The sequence below is a fragment of the Somniosus microcephalus genome, chromosome 21 (genome assembly GCF_052327205.1).
Source record: "Somniosus microcephalus isolate GS21.2 chromosome 21, FLI_Smic_1.0, whole genome shotgun sequence".
Classification (NCBI taxonomy): domain Eukaryota; kingdom Metazoa; phylum Chordata; class Chondrichthyes; order Squaliformes; family Somniosidae; genus Somniosus; species Somniosus microcephalus.
This window is the reverse complement of record NC_141007.1, coordinates 61,011,724-61,033,343: the sequence shown is the minus strand read 5'-3', so window position 1 is coordinate 61,033,343 and position 21,620 is coordinate 61,011,724.

Below are 21,620 nucleotides of genomic sequence, written 5' to 3'. Positions count from 1 at the left end.
TCCGACGATTTGGAGGGCGGTTGCCCACGGTCGACGCCCGTTTCTCGAGTTTCTTTGGATTTTATTTATTTTATTTTTTTCTTCTGGCTTCGACCTTCAATAATGTCGTCTGAGGTGCTGCCGAGTTGCAGGTAAGTTCGTTTCTTACTCGTCGCCAGTGTTACGTCCATGAATAATTGAGACACGGACAGCAGGAGTGAACAAAGTAAGTCTTTACTGGTGGAAGTCAATAGTGAAACTAAAAACACAGAGGCTCAATAGCGCCTTTTATACAGGGGTGGTCACTGCCGGTACTGCAGTCTGAGACCAGTTATTCTCTTAAAGGTACATACACAACACTGGGAGTCCTCAACATTGACTCCGGACCCCATGAAGTTTCATGGCTTCAGATCAAGCATGGGCAAGGAAACCACCTGCTGATTATCACCTACCGCTCTCCCTCAGCTGTTGAATCAGTACTCCTCCAAGATGAACACCACTTGGAAGAAGCACTGAGAGTAGCAAGGGCACAGAATGTACTCTGGGTGGGGACTTCAATGTCCATCACAAGAGTGGCTTGGTAGCACCACTACCGACGGAGCTGGCCGAGTCCTGAAGGACATAGTTGCCAGTGTGAGCCTGCAACAGCTGGTGAGAGAACCTACACAAGGGGAAAAACCAACTTGACCTCATCCTCACCAATCTACCTGTCACAGATGCATCTGCTCATGACAGCATTGGTAGCAGTGACCACCGCACAGTCATTGTGGAGACGAAGTCCCGTCTTCATACTGAGGACACCCTCCATTGTGTTGTGTGGCACTACCACCGTGCTAAATGGGATAGATTCAGAACAGATCTAGCAGCTCAAAACTGGGCATCCATGAGGCGCTATGGGCCATCAGCAGCAGCAGAATTGTATTCCACCACAATCTGTAACCTCATGACCCGGCATATCCCTCACTCTACCATTACCATCAAGCCAGGGGACCAACCCTGGTTCAATAAGGAGTGTAGAAGAGCGTGGCAGGAGCAGCACCAAGCGTACCAAGGGTTTTGAAAGAGGTGGCCATTGGAATAGTGGACGCATTGTCTGGAATGGTTCCTGCAGATTGGAGGATAGCAAATGTAACACCGCTATTTAAAAAAGGAGGGAGAGGGAAAACGGGGAACTACAGACCTGTTAGCCTCACATCAGTAGTTGGGAAAATGCTGGAATCTATTATAAACTGGGCACTTAGAAACTAATAGAAAGATTGGGCAGAGTCAACATGAATTTATGAAAGGGAAACCCTGTTTGACAAACCTATTGGAGTTCTTTGAGGATGTAACTAGTGGAGTAGACAAAGGGGAACTGGTAGATGTGGTGTATCTGGATTTTCAGAAGGCCTTCGATAAGGTCCCACACAAGAGGTTGGTGAACAAAATTAGGGCACATGGAATTGGGGGTAATATACTAGCATGGATTGCGAATTGGTTAACAGACAGAAAACAAAGAGTAGGGATAAACGGGTCTTGTTCAGGATGGCAGGCTGTGACTAGTGGGGTACCGCAAGGATCGGTACTTGGGCCCCAGCTATTCACAATCTATATCAATGATTTGGAGATGGGGACTAAATGTAACATTTCCAAATTTGCTGATGATACAAAGCTAGGTGGCAGTGTCAGTTGCGGAGAGGATGTGAAGAGGCTTCAAGGGGATCTCGACAGGCTCAGTGAGTGGGCGAGATCATGGCAGATAGAATATAATGTGGATAAATGTTAAGTTATCCACTTTGGTAGAAAAAACAGAAAGACAGAGTATTTCCTAAATGGTGAAAGATTGGGGACCTGGGTGTCCTTGTACATGAGTCACTGAAAGCGAATGTGCAGGTGCAGCAAGCCATTAGGAAGGCAAATGGTATGCTGGCCTTCATTACAAGAGGATTTGAGTACAGGAGTAAAGAAGATTATATAGAGCCTTGGTGAGCCACATCTGGAGTACTGTGTACAATTTTAGTCTCCTTACCTAAGGAAGGATATACTTACCATAGAGGGAGTGCAACAAAGGTTCACAAGATTGATTCCTGGGATGGCGGGACTGTCGTATGAGAAGAGATTGAGTAAATTAGGCCTGTATTCTCTTGAATTCAGAAGAATGAGAGGGGATCTCATTGAAGCATACAAAATTATTACTGGGCTTGATAGGGTGGGTGCTGGGAGAATGTTTCCCTTGGCTGGGGAGTCTAGAACCCGGGGCCACAGCCTCAGGGTAAAGGGTGGGCCATTCAGAACTGAGATGAGAAGAAATTTCTTCACACAGAGGGTGGTGAATCTTTGGAATTCTCTGCCCCAGAGGGCTGTGGAGGCTCAGTCATTGGTTATATTCAAAACAGAAGTTGATAGATATCTGACTAGTAAGGGCATCAAAGGATATGGCGGTAGGACCGATGAATGGAGTTGAGGCAGAAGATCAGCCATGATCTCATTGAATGGCGGAGCAGACTTGAAGGGCCAAATGGCCGACTCCTGCTCCTATTTCATGTGTTCTTATGTACCTAAAAATGCAGTGCCAACCTGGGGAAGCTGCAACACAGGACTACATGCATGCTAAAAAGCAGAAGCAGCATGCTATAGACTAAGCTAAGCAATCCCACAATCAATGGATCAGATCAAAGCTCTGCAGTCCTGCCACATCCAGTTGTGAATGGTGGTTGACCATTAAACAACTAATGGGAGGAGGAGGCTCCATGAATATCCCCATTCTCGATGATGGCGGAGCCCAGCACGTGAGTGCAAAAGACAAAGCTGAAGTGTTTGCAACCATCTTCAGCTAGAAGTGCCGAGTGGATGATCTATATCAGCCTCCTCCTGAGGTCCCCACCACCACAGAAGCCAGTCTTCAGCCAATTCGATTCACTCCACGTGATATCAAGAAACGGCTGAGCACACTGGATACAGCAAAGGTTATGGGCCCCGATAACATCCTGGCTGTCGTGCTGAAGACTTGTGCTCCAGAACTTGCCGTGCCTCTAGCCAAGCTGTTCCAGTACAGCTATAACACTGGCATCTATCCTACATTGCGGAAAACTGCCCAGGTATGTCCTGTCCACAAAAAGCAGGACAAATCCAATCCGGCCAATTACCGCCCCATCAGTCTACTCTCAATCATCAGCAAAGTGATGGACGGGGTCATCGACAGTACTATCAAGCGGCACTTACTCACCAATAACCTGCTCACTGATGCCCAGCTTGGATTCCGCCAGGACACCTGACTCCAGACCTCATTACAGCCTTGGTCCAAATATGGACAAAAGAGCTGAATTCCAGAGGTGAGGTGCGAATGACTGCCCTTGACATCAAGGCAGCATTTGACCGAGTGTGGCATCAAGGAGCCCTAGTAAAACTGAAGTCAATGGGAATTGGGGGCGGGGGGGGGGGGTACTCTCCACTGGCTGGAGTCATACCTAGCACAAAGGAAGATGGTTGTGGTAAACATAGAAGATAGGAGCAGGAGTAGGCCATTCGGCCCCTCTAGCCTGCTCCGCCATTCAATGCGATCATGGCTGATCATCCAAGTTCAGTACCTGGTCCCTGCTTTCTCCCCATACCCGTTGATCCCTTTAGCCTTAAGAAATATATCCAACTCCTTCTTGAATATATTTAATGAATTGGCCTCTACTGCCTTCTGTGGTAGAGAATTCCACAGGTTCACCACTCTCTGGGTGAAGAAATTCCTCCTCATTTCTGTCCTAAAAGGCCTACCCCTTATCCTTGGACTGTGACCCCTGGTTCTGGATTCCCCGACCATCTGGAACATCCTCCCTGCATCTAGTCTGTCCAGTCCTGCCAGAATTTTATAAGTTTCAATGAGATCCCCTCTCATTCTTCTAAACTCCAGTGAGTACAAGCCCAATTGACCCAATCTCTCCTCATACCTCATTCCTGCCATCCCAGGTATCAGCCTGGTGAATCTTCGCTGAACTCCTTCCATGGCAAGAATATCCTTCCTCAGATAAGGCGACCAAAACTGCACACAATACTCAAGATGTGGTCTCACCAAGGCCCTGTACAACTGCAGCAAGACATCCTTGTTCTTGTACTCAAACCCTCTCGCTATGAAGGCCAACATACCATTTGCCTTCTTAACCGCCTGCTGCACCTGCATGCTTACCTTCAGTGACTGGTGCACAAGGACACCCAGGTCTGGTTGTAGGTCAATCATCACAGCCCCAGGACATCGCTGCAGGAGTTCCTCAGGGTAGTGTCCTAGGCCCAACCATCCTCAGCTGCTTCACCAATGACCTTCCCTCCATCATAAGGTCAGAAATGGGGATGTTCGCCGATGACTGCACAGTGTTCAGTGCCATTCGCAACTCCTCAGATAATGAAGCAGTCCATGCTCACATGCAGCAAGACCTGGACGACATTCAGACTTGGGCTAATAAGTGGCAGGTAACATTTGTGCCACAGAAGTGCCAGGCAATGACTATCTCCAACAAGCGAGCATCTTACTATCGCTCCTTGACATTCAACGGCATTACCATCACCGAATCCCCCACCATCAACATCCTGGGAGTCATCATTGACCAGAAACTTAACTGGACCAGCCACGTAAACACTGTGGCAACAAGAGCAGGTCAGAGGCTGGGTATTTTGCGGCGTGTATCTCACCTCCTGACTCCGCAAAGCCTTTCCACTATTTACAAGGCACAAATCAGGAGTGTGATGGAATATTCTCCACTTGCCTGGATGAGTGCAGCTCCAACAACACTCAAGAAGCTCGACACCATCCTGGACAAAGCAGCCCACTTTGATTGGCACCCCATCCATCACCTTAAACATTCACTCCCTCCACCACCGGCGTACCGTGGCTGCAGTGTGTACTATCTACAAGATGCACTGCAGCAACTCACCAAGGCTTCTTCGACAGCTACTCCCAAACCCACGACCTCTACCACCTAGAAGGACAAGGGCAGCAGGCGCATGGGAACACCACTACCTCCAAGTTCCCCTCCAAGTCACACACCATCCTGACTTAGAAGTATATCGCCGATCCTTCATCGTCGCTGGATCAAAATCCTTGAACTCCCTACCTAACAGCACTATGGGAGTACCTTTACCACTTTACCACACGGACTGCAGCAGTTCAAGAAGGCGGCTCACCACCCCTTCTCAAGGGCACTTAGGGATGGGCAATAAATGCTGGCCTTGCCAGCGACGTCCACATCCCATAAGCGAATTTAAAAAAAACACAATCATTTTGCATGCAGAAATCTAAAAATTCAGTTTTTTTTAAACAATTCAGCAAATACAACAAGTGAAGAATGTTCTTGACAACAGTCACTTTGGAGCGATTAGCATTGAAAGCTATCGTAGAATCACAGAAATTTACAGCACAGAAGGAGGCCAAATAGGGAGAGATAAAGTTCCTTCTGCAGTTTACAATTTTCTGTGGGAGCACCTTCACCACACGGACTGCAGCGGTTCAAGAAGGCGGTTCACCACCACCTTCTCAAGGGCAACTAGGGATGGGCAATAAATGCTGGCCTTGCCAGCTACGCCCACATCCCAGGAACAAATAATTTTAAAAAATCAAGTTGGGTTTTGGACCTATTAATGTATTTTTAGAGTTAAGCAATTCCTTCTGGTAAGCTGCCATTTAAGTTTCACAGGAGCTCAATGAATGACAAATGTCAAGTTTCCAGAGATGTTGGGTTTCTAGTTCAGGCGAGCTGTGTCAGAACACAAATTTAAGTTAGGCCGGGACGTCAAAAATCATGGGGGCCTGTTCGCCACCGCAATGACCAAAAAGCCAAAAAGGACCCCCTTGTATGAGCAGGCAAAGTCCAACAAAACATTTATGGTCAGTCGCCAACCAGACAGGAATAACTAGTGAAAGATGGAATTGAGAAGAAGATAAGGAATTAGATGCTACAGGGGACATTTTATTTGTTAGCACTTCCATCTCAACAGAAGGGCAGATCAGACCATGAAATGTGAAGGCCAGTATGCCCAATTTGTGGCTCCCCCAATTTTCCGGCATTATAATATTGATGGAGCTTTAGTGACAGAATTTATGGAATGGCACTGCAGCAGTTTCTCACAGTTGAATTTACTTCTTTGCCCAGTGGCATCCTTTAGTGGCTGTAATAAAATTCTGGTTGAAACACTAATTGGTTCTATTCTTCATTCTAAGTCACAGTTTCAGCAGATATTACAATATCTTTTTATCAATCGGAGGTGACTTCTATTATAAGTGAAAACAAGTAACATTTTCAAATTATTTTAGAATTAATGGGGCAATTATTTTCAATGCAGAACCTCTCAAATTGAACATTGACCTACATTAATGCCTTGGGAATAGAGTGGCGAGGATTTTTCCATGTAGACTTGTTGTTCTTACAGGAAGTCTGCAATGTTTTATTCCTTACCAAACACACAGGCTTTCTGTTACTTGAGGTGTTTGTGTAATCAAGGATTTGATGAATGCCCCTTTTTTCCAGTTGGAGCCAGCAGCCTCCTCTTTGATTCTACAAAACCAGACCTCAAATAACTCGAGGCCTGTGACAACGGCCTGGGTCCTCATCAATGAAGCACCCTTGGGCTCAGAAGGTAGCCCTTTCCTGATGCTCCTTCAGACGAGCGAGTAGGAACCGCAAAAGCTCATGCCTTCCCTTCGAGGGGGGTCTCTTGTCATCTCAAGGACTCTTGCACATACCTATCATTCCAAGTTTACAATGGTTCCCACCACTTTCACACGCTGTTCAAACATGTTAAAAATGCCACTGGCTGCAGCACCCACCTGAAGTGCCTTTGTAACGCCATCCATTTTAGCAGTTCTAATGGACAGAAGACAAAGATAAAGGAGTGCTTTCAAATGTGTGGTGCTTGAATTTACTTGATATTGTACTTCAGTCGGTGACAGCTGGCTAAGACGTTTATGTAGTACATTCCGCTTTGCAGTAGCATCATCATCTGACGGAATATTCACAGAATCTGCTGTTTGGAGCTATATCACCAGGTATTCTAGGTTTATTTTCAGCCCTTTAACGCCTCACTGGTCTATGAAAAATAATCAAACTTCTTTGTGTTTCGCACTGTAAAAATATATCATGTATTTATTCATTTCAATGGGACTGAAATCATCCTGCGTATATATGTGTAATAAACTCCTGCTTGTAGCAATGATCCGACCTAAAGCTTCAAAATTAATTGTGGGTAATGTTAGCAAATGACTTTTAAGGCGTTATATGACATACCTCTGCTATTTTAATGCGGGCATTAAACTATTTTTATTTTTAATGGGTTAACACCTCCACTAAAATAGCTGATAGAGGAATGTCATAGGAACACCTTATGCATTTGTCCACGAATAGCACCACAGTAAGAAAGAAAGAGCTTGCATTTATATAGGGCCTTTCATGACCTCAGGTCATCCCAAAGCGCTTTACAGCCAATTAAGTACTATTGAAATGTTTTAATATTGGCAATTTCTAGGCTTGTGTGTACATAGGATATCTTAACTAAAAGTCGTCTGAAGTTCAAGCGTTGACCTGTAAAATCGAATTAGAGGTAATTATTTCATTTCAAATGTAATTTGCAACAGCACCAATGGACTCTCTATCCTGTCATTAGCTGTAAATGAAGACTGGCACTAGAAATGAGAAGGCTGAGGGGTGACCTTTAGAGGTCTTTAAAATTATGAAGGGTTTTGATAGGGTAGACTTAGAGAAGATGTTTCCACTTGTGGGAGAGGCCAAAATTAGGGGCCAGAAGTGTAAGATAGTCACAAATAAATCCAATAGGGAATAAAGGAGAAATGTCTTTGCCCAGAGAGTGATTAAAATGTGGAATTTGCTACCACATGGAGTAGTTGAGGCGAATAGGAATTTCTTCACCCAGAGAGTGGTGAACCTGTGGAATTCTCTACCACAGAAGGCAGTAGAAGCCAATTCATTAAATATATTCAAGAAGGAGTTGGATATATTTCTTAAGGCTAAAGGGATCCAGGGGTATGGGGAGAAAGCAGGGACCGGGTACTGAAATTGGATGATCAGCCATGATCGCATTGAATGGCGGAGCAGGCTCGAGGGGCCGAATGGCCTACTCCTGCTCCTATCTTCTATGTTTCTATGTTTCTATAGCATGGATGCCTTTAACAAAGGAACATAGGAGCAGGAGTAGGCCATTGAGCCCCTCGAGCCTGTTCCACCATTCAATGAGCTCATGGCTGATCTGAAAGGGGAAGCTAGATAAGTGCATGAGGGAGAAAGGAATAGAAGGATAGGCAAATTGGGTTTGATGAAGTCAGGTGGGAGGTGGCTCGTGTGGAGCATAAATGCCAGCATAGACCAGTTGGGCTGAATAGCCTGTTTCTACGCAACTAATTCTCTGCAATTCTATGTAAGTGGCACTGAGATCTGACCCCATTACTACTGATCCTGGTAATACAGCTGTGGCTGCTGGTGGAGTGGCAGGGCAGCTTCTCTTTATTTTGAAAAATCTGTATGCTCGTCGATGTGAAGGTTAGTGTCGGGGAATTGAACATTTTCCCATTTCAGACACCCAATCTCGGCATCAAGCACTCCCTGGTCAGGTAGGGCACAGCTGTCTGCAGAGTATCGTCCCATTATATTGCTAGTTCTGCAGCAATTCAAAGTTGTTTCTGGATCAGCATCAAGAAGAAACTCAAGTCCATCCCAATCTGACTCTCGAGTATACTAAAGCTAAGAAGTGGGAGACCAACTTGAAGAAATAGGTTCACGCCACTTAGCTTGCGATTTTCAATGTTTAATGCTAGGAGGAGATTTTAATCGCTCCACCATTGGCGGTCGTGCCTTCAGCTGCCTAGGCCCTAAGATCTGGAATTCCCTCCCTAAACCTCTCTGCCTCTCTACCTCTCTCTCCTCCTTTAAGACGCTCTTTAAAACCTACCTCTTTGACCAAGCTTTGGGTCTTCGGTCCTAATATCTTCTTATGTGGCTCGGTGTCAAATTTTGTTTGATAATTGCTCCTGTGAAGCGCCTTGGGGGACGTTTTACTACATTAAAGGTGCTATATAAATGCAAGTTGTTGTTGAGAGCAAACACTAACCTGTCCACATATGGAAATTGACAAAGCGGTAGAGCTCCTTCTTCACTGGGTTGAGAGCAACTTGCAGCTGGCAGCATAACTTGGGTCTTCCAACTGAGCCAAGTGCTCTCACCTGTAGCAAGGCCGGTACCTGTAGCATATCTGCAGCTTAAAGAATTCTCTGGCTCTGCCTTAGAAGAGAACCGCTACAGTACCAGCATGGCGTTCCACTTAACCGCAGCAGTCATCCTCGCTATTTTGGCCCCCAACAAAGAATGTGTTTGTATTTTGCCACTATTGGATGCTGTGTTTATAATACTTTCCAAACTATTTGAACGCACTAGCATTTCTGACACTCTGGGTGTAAAATTATCTTGGATGGTAGCGCGAAATGGGCGACAGCGAATCGGCAGCCTATTTTGCTTTCCACCTGATTTTTCTTTTCCGTTGATGCAGCTGCCGGTTCCCTCTCACCTGCTTTAAGCGACTGCCCAGGACAAACTCATACCCTTCTCGCTCTGTTCACTTCCAACACTGCAAGGATGCTGGGCACCTTAGAACGCTGGTATTTTAAAGGAGCATATTAAAGGAGCATGTTTCATTGTATGTCTTTCAAGACCTAATAAATCCTATACATTTTATCGTGTTCTGCAGAAACCAGAAGAAATGGGTAATAGTTCTCAGAAAATTGTTTAGTTCTTAAGTAGAATATGCAATAGAAAATTTTAGGTGAGGGGCTTGACATGAATAGTGGGAGTTTTACTATACATTATAAAAGACTTCATGACAGATTTACACAGGTTACAGAACAATACTGGTACATCTGTTATATTCCTTTTGAGAAAATGACTTTAGCCTTGTAGTATTTGACAAATACACCATTTTGTATATCTTGTCCAAAAGGACCAGCTTACAAAACAGTTTGGTGCATTTGTTAGGCTCCTAGTGTAGACTATCCAACCACAAGAGGTGAGGTGGGCTTTTTGTACATATTAAAGGATTGATAGCATAATTACATTTAAATCATACCAGTTGTATAGTGACACCATTGTTACAATCCTAGCAGAAGGTACTGTTACCCATTGAATTAGGTTCAAAAAGGTTATGGAAAATGGTCAGGGAATGGGCCTCAATGAATAGGGCTGGCAGAGGTGGGATGGACTGAATGGCCTCCTAAACTCTAAAATGCTATGATTCTACATTTAAAAAAATACTTAAAACAAAGTAAATGCATTTCACAAATTCAGTTTTTTGGTGGATACAGATTCAATAGTGACTTTCAAAAGGGAATTGGATAAATACTTGAAGGAGAAAAAATTGCAGGGACATGTGGAAAGGGCGGGGAGAGTGGGACTAACTGGATTGCTCTTCAAAAGAGCTGGCACAGACTCGATGGGCCGAATGGCCTCCTTCTGTGCTGTACTATTCTATGGTTCTATATGGGGCAAGGCTTTAAAGAAATCTGATTTGTATGCAATGGGGATTTTATATCTATGTACCATTCTAACAAATTTTTCTGTCTTTATGTATTTTAACTGTCTATAATCTAGGGCCTAATTAAAAAAAATAATTGTTCACGAGATACAATTTTTATGCAAGTCTTCCCATGCGAGGATTGGGTCTTGAAAAGGTCAGGCTGCATAGCTGCAGTGTACTGTGGTTTCTCGTGAAGGGTGCGGTTAAATAAAGTTTTCTTTGGTTGCAGCTCCAGAATCATCTATTTGGTAGTGTTGTTGTTGTCGGTTTTCCTTTCTGGTAATTTTCAATTGAAAACCAACTGACCAATAGTTTGTAGGCTCTGCAGTAGTTGAGAGACCTCTCCTGAGCGCATCATTTTAAAGTTGAACTTGTGCTTTCCAAGTCAGAAAGCTTGTGAACTCAAGCCCCTTGCCAATCATTTCCGACCCTCCCAGTGGCAGTGTGAGTGGTTGTGTCACTTTGGCCCAGATTTTAAAATGAGGCTAGTTTTCAGCAGGTGAGTTTTGGCATTGATTCAAAACTCCCTTGTTGTAGCAAATCTAGAGACACAGGGTACTTTAACTCCCGGGCCTCATGTAAATGCCACTGTTTCAGGGCGAGAAGGCCAAATATTCTCCCAATACCAAAAAGTGCCAAGAATTCCAATGACCCTGTCCACAACAAATGCTTAACACCATATCTACCCTATGTGTCAGATAACTCACTCGTGCTCCTACAAGGAGTGAGTGAGATGAAGTTGAGAGGTGGTTGTCTGGGAAGGTCCCCATGAGCCTTAGAGGCCAGAGGTATAAGCTTCTAGTCTTTCTCTCGCGATGGCCTGAGGGGCCTGGTAAGTCTGAAGTTCCGTCCAGTATAGACATTGTAGGTGGTTTTAGGACAGCAGGCTCAATGTCACTTTCCAAACCCACTGGTGCTGGACGCAGACTTAGAGGAGCGACTGGTCTGTGTCAGTACTGACCGCATAGTGCCAACCAGGCCATGGAAGTCCTGTAGCAATATCCTTTTGAAAGCCTCAACATCAGCACTTTCACCTGCCATTCCTGAAGCCACCAATGTTCTTCGAAGCTGTTACTGGCAAATTTTGTGCGGCAGAACTCTCTCCGACTGTCACAGTCTCTAGGTTGTTCTGTAGGCCTTGGGAAATTTCCCACAATGTGTTGCAGATGTAGGTAGTGGACTCCTCCTAATTGCCCACCATCGGAATCATATGCATGGAAACTATCTCCACTGCCTGCACATCAGAACGATCATAGCTCTTTTGAAGACTGGGTCCCTGTGAACTGGGTCCTTTGACTCCTCAGCAAAGAGTGATCGTTTCTCTAGTCTCCATGGAAGAATGGCAGTCTCCCTTTTCCTCAATACCCAGGTCCTCATTTTTCCTAGTATTCACAGCTCCCCTCGGTGACAGCACCTCTTACTCACGAGCTACTTCCTCCTCAGCAGGTGCCTCTGTGCCACTGCTTGTGTAAGTAAGATGTCATGGCACAGTTGGGGAAGAATTGGCAGCAGTTAAGGCTGTGGTTCTGGCAGATAATGCCTCAGTGGAAGTGCCTGAGTGGTCATCGTCGTGGACATCATCATGGTCACCGTCATGACCATCATTGTGGTCATCATCGTGGCAATCATTGTAGTCATCATTGTGGTCAGCATCTTCTTGCATGGCACCCCCTATGATGTGAAGCACAGAAGAGCATGTTTAACTTTGTACACACAGTGACATTCTCCTTGAAGAAATAACTGCTGAGTGCAAGGGTGTTGCACTACTTTGAGAAAGCACATAAAGCTGAGACTACCTACGATGAGCATTTCCCAGCTTTGACCAACCTTCTGTTCCTCTTCATGTGCCCTCATGGTTTACAACACTGTTGCCCCTCCCTCAGTTGTACTACTTTGATGTCAGTTGTAGGCCTTCTTTTCCTTTGGAGGAAGAAAAGACAATGCGAAGGGTATGTGAGTGGCTTAGACACTTTGACCTGTGAGTGACCTTTGTTTAATGTTAATTAGCTGGGGCACATCATAACAGAAATATTCAGTTTGCTTTTCTTAGACTGCATGAACAAAGTGGCTGCATCTGACATCATATTTGATGATTTTAGCACAAGTCACCCAGATGATTCCCAGTTGTCCTAATTTTTCTTAAAAACGGAAGTACAAATCCCATATCATTCAGTTCATGGAAAATTACAATTCCAAATTATACATAAACTGACCCTTTTAATGTGCCAAATCTTTTCAAGTAAACCTAAGAGAAGACTTCCCATTAATTTAAAAAGTCTCTCTCCCACCTGCTCTATGGCTATTTCTATACTACTATTATTTTTGGGCTTTCAAGTGTCTCAATTTCTTTCTGTCCAATAAGCCAAGGTAATGGGCGCAGTATAAATCATGTACATTTGGACTTTTCAGACTCGGCCTTACAGTTTCTTTTGTTTTTAAATGAGACATTGCAAATATATACTGACATGGGAATACCAAAGTCATTAATTTATCAAATAATCGTAGGAGAGGGGAGGCAGATACATCAACTCTTTGTACTAGGAGAGGGCAATAGAACTGAAAAGGTTGTTGTGCTGTGCTTGGGAAGGAACTTGCCCACTAATATGTGGAAGTGAAATTCTCAAAGGCTCCCATATTTCTAAATACAGTGACAGATACTTTTGGAACAGGCCGCACAACCTCTTTAAATTTCAAATATCAGCTGTTCAGCCTTTCAGACTGCAATTATTAACTGGCTGCCAAATATTGCAAAATGAATCATTTAATTACCATTCAAACTGGCCGAGAAGTCCAGAAAGCTTTAAGATGTTCTTGTGCCCCATTTTATAATGCTGAACTAAAAGGAAGAAGGAAGAGGAGCATTATAGAAAATGACAGTATAACTCAAAGTACAAGCACAAATGTGTCAGTCCCTACCTTGCAGCATAATAGAATCATGGACTCATACAGCACAGTAGGAGGCCATTCGGCCCAACGTGCCTGTGCGGTCCCTTTGAAAGAGCTATCCAATTAGTCCCATTCTCCTGGTCTTTCCACATAGCACTTCAAATTACTCATTTAAGTATTAGTTAGTTGCACAAGTGCTTTCTTGGTTTTGGTTGTCCAGTTATGATTCAGAATCTGCATAGTTACTGATTAAAGAAGAGTATTTTGAGTAATAGTGCAGATATTCATTCAATCACTACCCATGTATGTTTTCTAGATTGTCTTACATGGAAATATTTTTATGTTTGTGAATCATGAAAATAATGCAGGACTAATTAATCTCATTCTATAAATACTTCCAATTTAATTTTGAAGGGGACTGGGAGAAATGGACCAAATAGAATTTATTTCTCAGGGATAATGATCCTGATGCTACTAACTGTTCCTAAAGATAGAGGAAGGTTACTTAAATAAACCACTAGCTGACTAAGTAAAGGGACAAATGGAGGGAATAGCCAAGGGAGGCAATATTTCTGCGTATGACAAGACATCCAAAGAACATTTGAAGGGAAACCCTGTGAGGAGGAAGGAAAGTAAGCAAGGGTGCAGTAACTCTTCAAACATTCCTCACTTCATCCTGCTGCAGGAGATTTGGTAGATAAAGAGTATAACAGGTCAAGTGAGAAGGGAGATAGAGCTTTGATTCTGAGGGCTGGATTTTCTTAGCCCCGAGGAGGCGGGTATGGAGGCGGGACTGCCGGGAAAGTTGCAAAATTTGGGGGCGGGTGGCAAACCCGCCCCCCAACCCACATCTGTGCCCTCTTGCCAGGAGGCAGGAAGCCGTCCTGCCACGGGTCCTGTCTCCTTGGAGGCGGGAAGCGATTAAAGCCTATTAACTAGTTAACAGGCATAAAATAGGAAGTGCGGGCTTCCTGACCTGGTGGAACCCCACCGGGGTGTAGGAGGTGAGTAGGAGGTCTGCGGGGGTCGGGGGGGTCTGAAAGTGCGAAGTAGAGGAGAGTGATGGGTGGAAGTGTGGAGTGGTAAGTATGTGAGGTGAGTGTAAAGTTTTAGAAAATGTTAACTTACCTTTGTTTCTCCATACAGCCTTCAGCCACTGTGGAGCCGGAATCCCCGACATCTCCATTGTAGAGATCACAGACTGGCTATTGGATCCTCCGATCCAACAGCCAGCTGATTTCTGCAAAGTAGAAAGGTTTGATGAGTCCTGAACACACAGCCTCATCAAACTACACAGAATATCAGTGTTTGACAGCTTCACAGAGCTGTCAAATGATGACATTTCATCATACGTTGACGTGCTCTGTCACTGACTTCCCCCTAATTGGCCTGCTGAGCCCGCTGGGCGGGCTTAACAAGGTCAATCAGGGGAAAATCCCGCTGGTTGGCCAGAAGCTGATGGAGGCAGGACTGAAACCGGGCAAGCAGCAGTGCCACCTCCAACATGTCTCCATTCATAAAATCCAGCCCTGAATGTTTGGCAGACAGCCTAATAGCATAGAAACAGGTCACTCAGCCCAACTGGTCTATGCTGGTGTTTATGCTCCACACAAGCCTCCTCCCACCCGACTTCATCAAACCCTATCACCATGTACTTCTATTCCTTTCTTCCTCATCTACATATCTAGCTCCTCCTTAAATGCATCTATACAATTCACCTCAACTACTCCATGTGGTAGTGAGTTCCACATTCTAACTATTCTCTGGGTAAAGATGTTTCTCCGTTATTCCTTATTGGATTTATTAGTGACTACCTTATATTTATGTCCCCTAGTTTTGAACTCACCCACAAGTGGAAACATCTTCTCTACATCTACTCTAATAAACCCCTTCATAATTTGAAAGACCTCCATTGGCTCACTCTTCTACCTTTTCTTTTCTCGAGAAAAGAGCCCACGGGATAACTTTTGGCCGGCTGACCGGGGGGAGTGCAGTGGTAGCCTGCGCATTCCGCCAACAATGAGGCCTGAGCCATTTCAAGGCCGGGGCCTTCTTTACAAGGCTTTGGCGAGTTGCCCGCCCCATATAGGGAAACCCCATGCAGCTTGTCGGATGCAGGCTGGCCCAATATTGAGTGACCCAAAAGCTGCCAGGTCAACAGCAAGGTGTGTTTGGGGAGGGGTTTGCGGTCATGGTGCCGGGGGTTGGGGGGTGGGAGGGTGCTGGGGGCAGCCCGAGGCAGTGGCAACTGCTCAGATTATTTTTGTGGGGCCTAAAGAGGCATTCCTGCTCCTTCTCTACAAAAATAATTAAAAAATCTATCTTTTCGACAGTGAAACTGGTCCCAGAGTGCATGGCTCACACTCTGACCAGATCAATTCTAAAATGGCAATCGGGTTCCATGTACATCACAGGACCCCGATGTGCACATTAAAAGGGGCCTACCACAAGAAACAGACAGGTGCTTCGGCCACACAGAGGTAGGCCCCTGTAAAAATGGCAGCAACTGTGCATTGGCATTAATGGAGTGCTCAGTCTACCAACCTAATTTTAAGGCCATTAGCGTTCCGTTAACACCGGTTTCAGCAAGTTAAAATCGACTCAGGTGCATAGAGGCAGAGTTTCTGAAGGATAACTTATGTACCACTCCTTTGCATTGCTAATAAGTTGCCTTTCATAGAATCAGAGAATGATACAGCACAGAAGGAGGCCATTCAGCCCATCGTGCCTGGTGCCGGCTCTTTGGTAGAGCTACCCAATTAGTTCCACTCTGCTGCTCTTTCCCCACAGCCCTGCAAATTTTTCCCCTTCGAGTGTTTATCCAATTCCTTTTTGAAAGTTATTACTGAATCTGCTCCCACCACCCTTTAACACCAAACGTTCAAAATCAAACCCAAAGGCTGGAATTTTCGTTACTGAGTCGGGTTGTGTACGTGCGGGCCACGTGATGGGTTGGTACCACGATGTATTGATCAGCCCGCTCGTCAGAGTGACTTTGCCAGCCCCATTAAATGGTGCGGGTCTGATGACCTCATCGATGACTCATTTCCAGCAAGGATATTTAAAGCAGTCTTGGCCACATCGCATTCAAAGGTTCATCTAGGAGTGTGGAGGGAGTATATTGGAGGATCTTCTTATTGCTGAGATTTCTAAACATGACTTCCCAAAGACAGAGGGCTGCACCCGGCTTTTCCAATGACTCCCTGCTTAGTCTTGTGGAGGGAGTCAGAGCGCACAGGGAGGTCCTCTTCCCTGCTGATGGGCAGAAGAGACCTCCCCAAGAGACCAAAAGAGCCTGGCTCCAAATAGCTGAGGAGGTGAACAGCAGGGATGTCGCAAGGAGGACCTGGGTGCATTGCAGGAGGCGCTTCAATGATCTGATGAGATTAGGAAAAGTGAGTGAAAGGCCACACTCACCCTCATCCTGCTGTGCCTGTCACCACATCCCCATCACTGTTCTGCCTTCCCAACCCTACTCCTGCACATCATTCCTCACACCAACATACCTTGCACGTTCACCCATCCCTCTCTCTCTGTGTATATACTCACATCCCCCTCTGACTAGCCATCCCTCTCACTCACCCTCATCCTAATGCAATCATACTAAGTAACAGCACAGAAGGAAGCCATTTGGCATTGGCATCCCACTCCCTCATAGTCACCTTCTACGGATGTAACCCACACAATCCTTACACGCATACCATCACTCTCACTGAAATTTCTCTTCTTTCCCTCCTTGCAGGAGAAGAGAGTGCAAAAACAACAGGGAGAGGGAGAGAACCGGAGGTGGCCCTCCATCAGAGGAGGTGGCCCTGGAGGTCTCAAGAGTTGCAGAGCTGCTGGCGGTGGGAGACGAAGAGAGGGGGACCTCTCATCAACCTGGTGACAGAATTACATCTCATACAGCCACACAGCATACAGCAGGCACTCATATGGTGACTGACATCAGCAGACAGTGAATGTTCATCATGTGCATAATGGTATTGTTACCCATTCTTAACATAACACTTCTAAATCATCTCTTTACTCTCTCACAGGTCCGTCAAGAGCACCCCCCGCACTGTCCAGCCGGAGGAGGAAGATGGCTCCTCAGAGGAGCCTCCAGTCTCTGAGGGTGCTCCGTCATTAGACCCCAGTGCACCCAGCACCAGCGTAGATACGCACACCTCGGTGGGTCCTATGTGAGATAGAGTAGTGTTGTCACCTGGTGTCACAAGTGAGCAAGAGCAGATGGTGTTGACGGGAACAATAGTGGAGGGTGCACGATGCTCCAAGCTCTGTTCAGCTGCATGCAGACGTTCAGCTTCCGGGGGGTGGAGGGCATCAAGAAAATGGGTGATCCTGGAGAGGCAGCAAGAAATACAGCCACCTCCAGCATGATCCCACCACCAAACACATCTTCCCCTCACCTCCCCTTTCAGCATTCCAAAGGGACCGCTCCCTCTACGACACCCTGGTCCACTCCTTTATCACCACCAACACCGCTTCCCCTTCCCCCAGCACCTTCCCATGCAAGCGCAGGAGATGCAACACCTGCCCTTTTACCTCCTCCCTCCCTGTCCAGGGCCCCAAACACTCCTTCCAGGTGAAACAGCGATTTACTTGTACTTCTTGCAATTTAGTATACTGCATTCGCTGCTCACGATGCGGTCTGCTCTACATTGGGGAGACCAAACGCAGATTGGGTGACCGTTTTGCGGAACACTTCCGTTCAGTCCGTAAGTGTGACCTCGAGCTTCCGGTCACCTGTCACTTTAATTCTCCGCTCCACTCCCACTCTGACCTCTCTGACCTTGGCCTCTTACACTGTTCCAATGAAGCTCAACGTAAGCTCGAGGAACAGCACCTCATCTTTTGATTAGGCACTTTACAGCCTTCTGGACTCAACATTGGGTTCAACAATTTCAGCCCATAACCTCTGCCCCGATCATATTTTTCCATTTTTTTTCTCTCTCTCTCACATGGCAGCTGTCTTTCATTCTGCCAGTGCCATTTACACTTCATCTAGAGCCATCTTTTGTTTCTTAACTTGTCCCATTACCATCTCCTTTTGCCTTGCACCATCATCCCTTTTGTCTCTTAATCTCTGCTGCCTTCCATCCTATCACAGACCTTCCCTTTTGTTCTTTCCTCCCTCCCCCCTTTCCCTGCCCCTACACTTGCTTACAAACCCATTCCATCTCCAGCCTTTTCCAGTTCTGACGAAGGGCCTCTCCACAGATGCTGCCTGACCTGTTGAGTATTTCCAGCATTTTCTGTTTTCATTTCAGATTTCCAGCATCCGCAGTACTTTGCTTTTGTGTTGAAGAAATACAGGAGGCTCTGGCAGGTTTTGCAGCTGCGATGTCTGCAGAGAATGGAGGAGTCCACCTCCAACATGAGCACCACCATGTCGCAGGCGATGGAGGTGATACGCTCTTCCATTGAAAGGATGGCCACCTGCATGGAGCAGCTAATGCGCCACTCACATGAGCACATGCTAGCTATGGAGAATAGATGGCAGAGGCTCATAGATCTCCTCTCTAAAAGGGATGTAAACACAGACTTGGGTCCTCTTGGCCCCACTGATGGGCAGCAAGGTGCTCTCCAGCTCCTTGCTAGCAGGGAAGTGCGGGTGGCCCATGAGAGGGATAATGGTGAGAGGGAACATGGAAGTGGGGGCTCCTCTCAAAGCACTCACACTTCTCCCCCATTGTCCCCCCCTCAGTCAGAGCCCCAGATGCGTCCTCAGATCGCGATGGCCGAGTCTGCCCCTGCACAGTCGCAGGAAGAGCAGGCCTTGGCAGGGCCATCACAGACTCCAAAACCCAGAGGACGTCCGCCAAAAGTGTCTACGCAGTCGCAGCAGGGAAGTGAGCAGGCTGCCTCTACCTCTGCTGAAGCCACAGGGGTTGCACCTCATAGAAGCACGCGTAAAAGAAAAATGACACAGAAGTAGATGCACAAGGGTAAGCACTTGGGTGTTTAAAGAAGTGTTATTGTTAAGGTTCCGTTACTGTTATGACACACAACAGTATTTCTTTTCATCACTTTCCAGTCATGCCCATTTTTGTCTGCTACTTTGGAAGTGGCTTAATGAGTTGGAGTGAATGGTGAGACATAACGTTACCTCCAGCAATGGGGGTCAGTGAAAGGAATGGCTTGGTCATTGTAGGAATGCTTTATGGTGTTGGGGGGGGGGGCGGGGAACTTGGCACAGCATGTGGCAGCCATATGGGTGCAATGCAGGGAATTAAGTAAATCTGGCCATGATGAGGCCATCCCTGGTCTCCCAGGCAGCATTATGCTCTGGCGCTACTGGCATGTGGACCTCAGGTTTCTCCTGCTCCTCCTCCTCATCTTCCATCTGATGCTTCTCCTCCTCCTCTGAAGAGGCTGTGCGCTCTGCACTTTGCTCCTCACCCAGCTCTAATCCTCGTTGCTGCGCTATGTTGTGTAGCACGCAGCAAATGACAATGATTCTGGAGACCTTGACTGGTGCGTACTGAAGGGCTCCTCCAGATCTGTCAAGGCATCTGAAGCACATCTTCAGCATGCCTATTGTTTGCTCTATGACACATCTGGTAGACATGTGGCTTTCATTATAGCACTCCTGAGCCTCATTGCTTGGCCTCCTCAAGGATCTCATGAACCACGTCTTCAGTGGATAGTCCTTGTCTCCAGCCAGTCAGCCAGTAAGTGTGTTTGGTGGTACGAAGAGCTGAGGGAGGGTGGACTGGCGCAGGGCGAAGAGTCATGACAACTTCCAGGGAATTTGGCGCACACATGCATGATGATCTTCCTATGGTTGCAGACGAGCTGCACATTGAGGGAGTGGAAACCCTTGCAGTTCACAAACAGTCCGGCACGCTATAGCCCTGCGCTGATGCCCTCTGTCCTGTGGAGCATCAGGTCGTTGAGGAAAAGGTTGGTGGTGTTGTTGCTGCTGCTGCTGGTGTGCCTGCTGGTGGTGGGGCTCATCTTGGTCCGATTCTGAGGACCAAGGTGAGACAGTATAAGCGGCACCCATGATGGTGACATAGATGGCAGGTCAAGTGAGATCAGAGGAGCAATCTGTTAATGTTGTGATAGTTACTACCAATGTGGTGAGAGTGACTCCCGAGGTTGCAGAAAAGACTTTCAAACTCTACACACCTAAATCTGTGCTCAAAATGCAGTCAGCAAGAGCCTTTCCCTTAGGCAAGTAAGCAGGTGGCGTGTGGGAGTATTTATTTGGATTTCCATGCTCTGCATTAATGACCTCGCTCAAAGGCCACTGAGCTTCCGCCTCAGGTTGACAGATGTGGTTCCCGAGCTGCGTGATTCCCATGGTCATCCAGTGAAATTCAAAAGGTCTAGTTAAAATCCCTGTTAAGGGTCTCACAACAAGGATTTAACATGCTTAATTAGGTGGCCCGACTCTGCTGTTTGGGTTTGTGGCGCGCTGGCAAACGCTCCCAAGTTAGAGGTGCGAGGAGGCGGGATGACGGCGTGTTCCCGACACGCTCCCATTTTCTGCAACTTTTAGTGCTGACCCGTCTCCAAACCCGCACGCACCACAGCGGGAAAATTCCGGCCAATGTGTCTAACCGGGATGTAATGTTTGTCTGAGTGAGTGTGCCCGCCACCAATTTCAATTGGTCAGGTGACAGTAAATAAGGGGCTGATGAGTTAAAACAAGGTGTCGTCAGACTGTGCGCATGTTTGTTTCTGAGCCAAGGCTAACCATTTGGAACTGTGTACAAAATGAATTTAACTGAAATGTTGTGAGGTCTGACATTTTTATAGAAAGCTGGGGATGCATATATAACATTCCATTCAGCCGTTTAAGTATCCTTACACCTAAATCTAAACCTGTCTTTTACATTCTGCCACATAAAACTCTGGCTCCATTATATATGTCTCTTCCAATTTTAAATATTGTATATAAATTTGGAGATAACTGCAATAAAACCACTGATCGGCTGATTAAAGTATAGTTTTTTTTTTTGACTTATCATGAGATGAGACACAACTTTATTTAATGTTGGTTGTGTCGGTGATTGCCGCATTTGTACTTGCTCTTTACAAAGGCTTTTAAATAAATATATTAATGTCAGACAAATGAGACTGTCTACAATGTTAGTGTTAGACGAGTTTGACTGGACGCCTGTGGTGCACATGTGAGGTGGCATGATGTAATTGTGACCAATCAAAGGAAAATGAATGTGGTCCTGAAGAAGCTTTCAGACTTCTTGTTTCAGCTT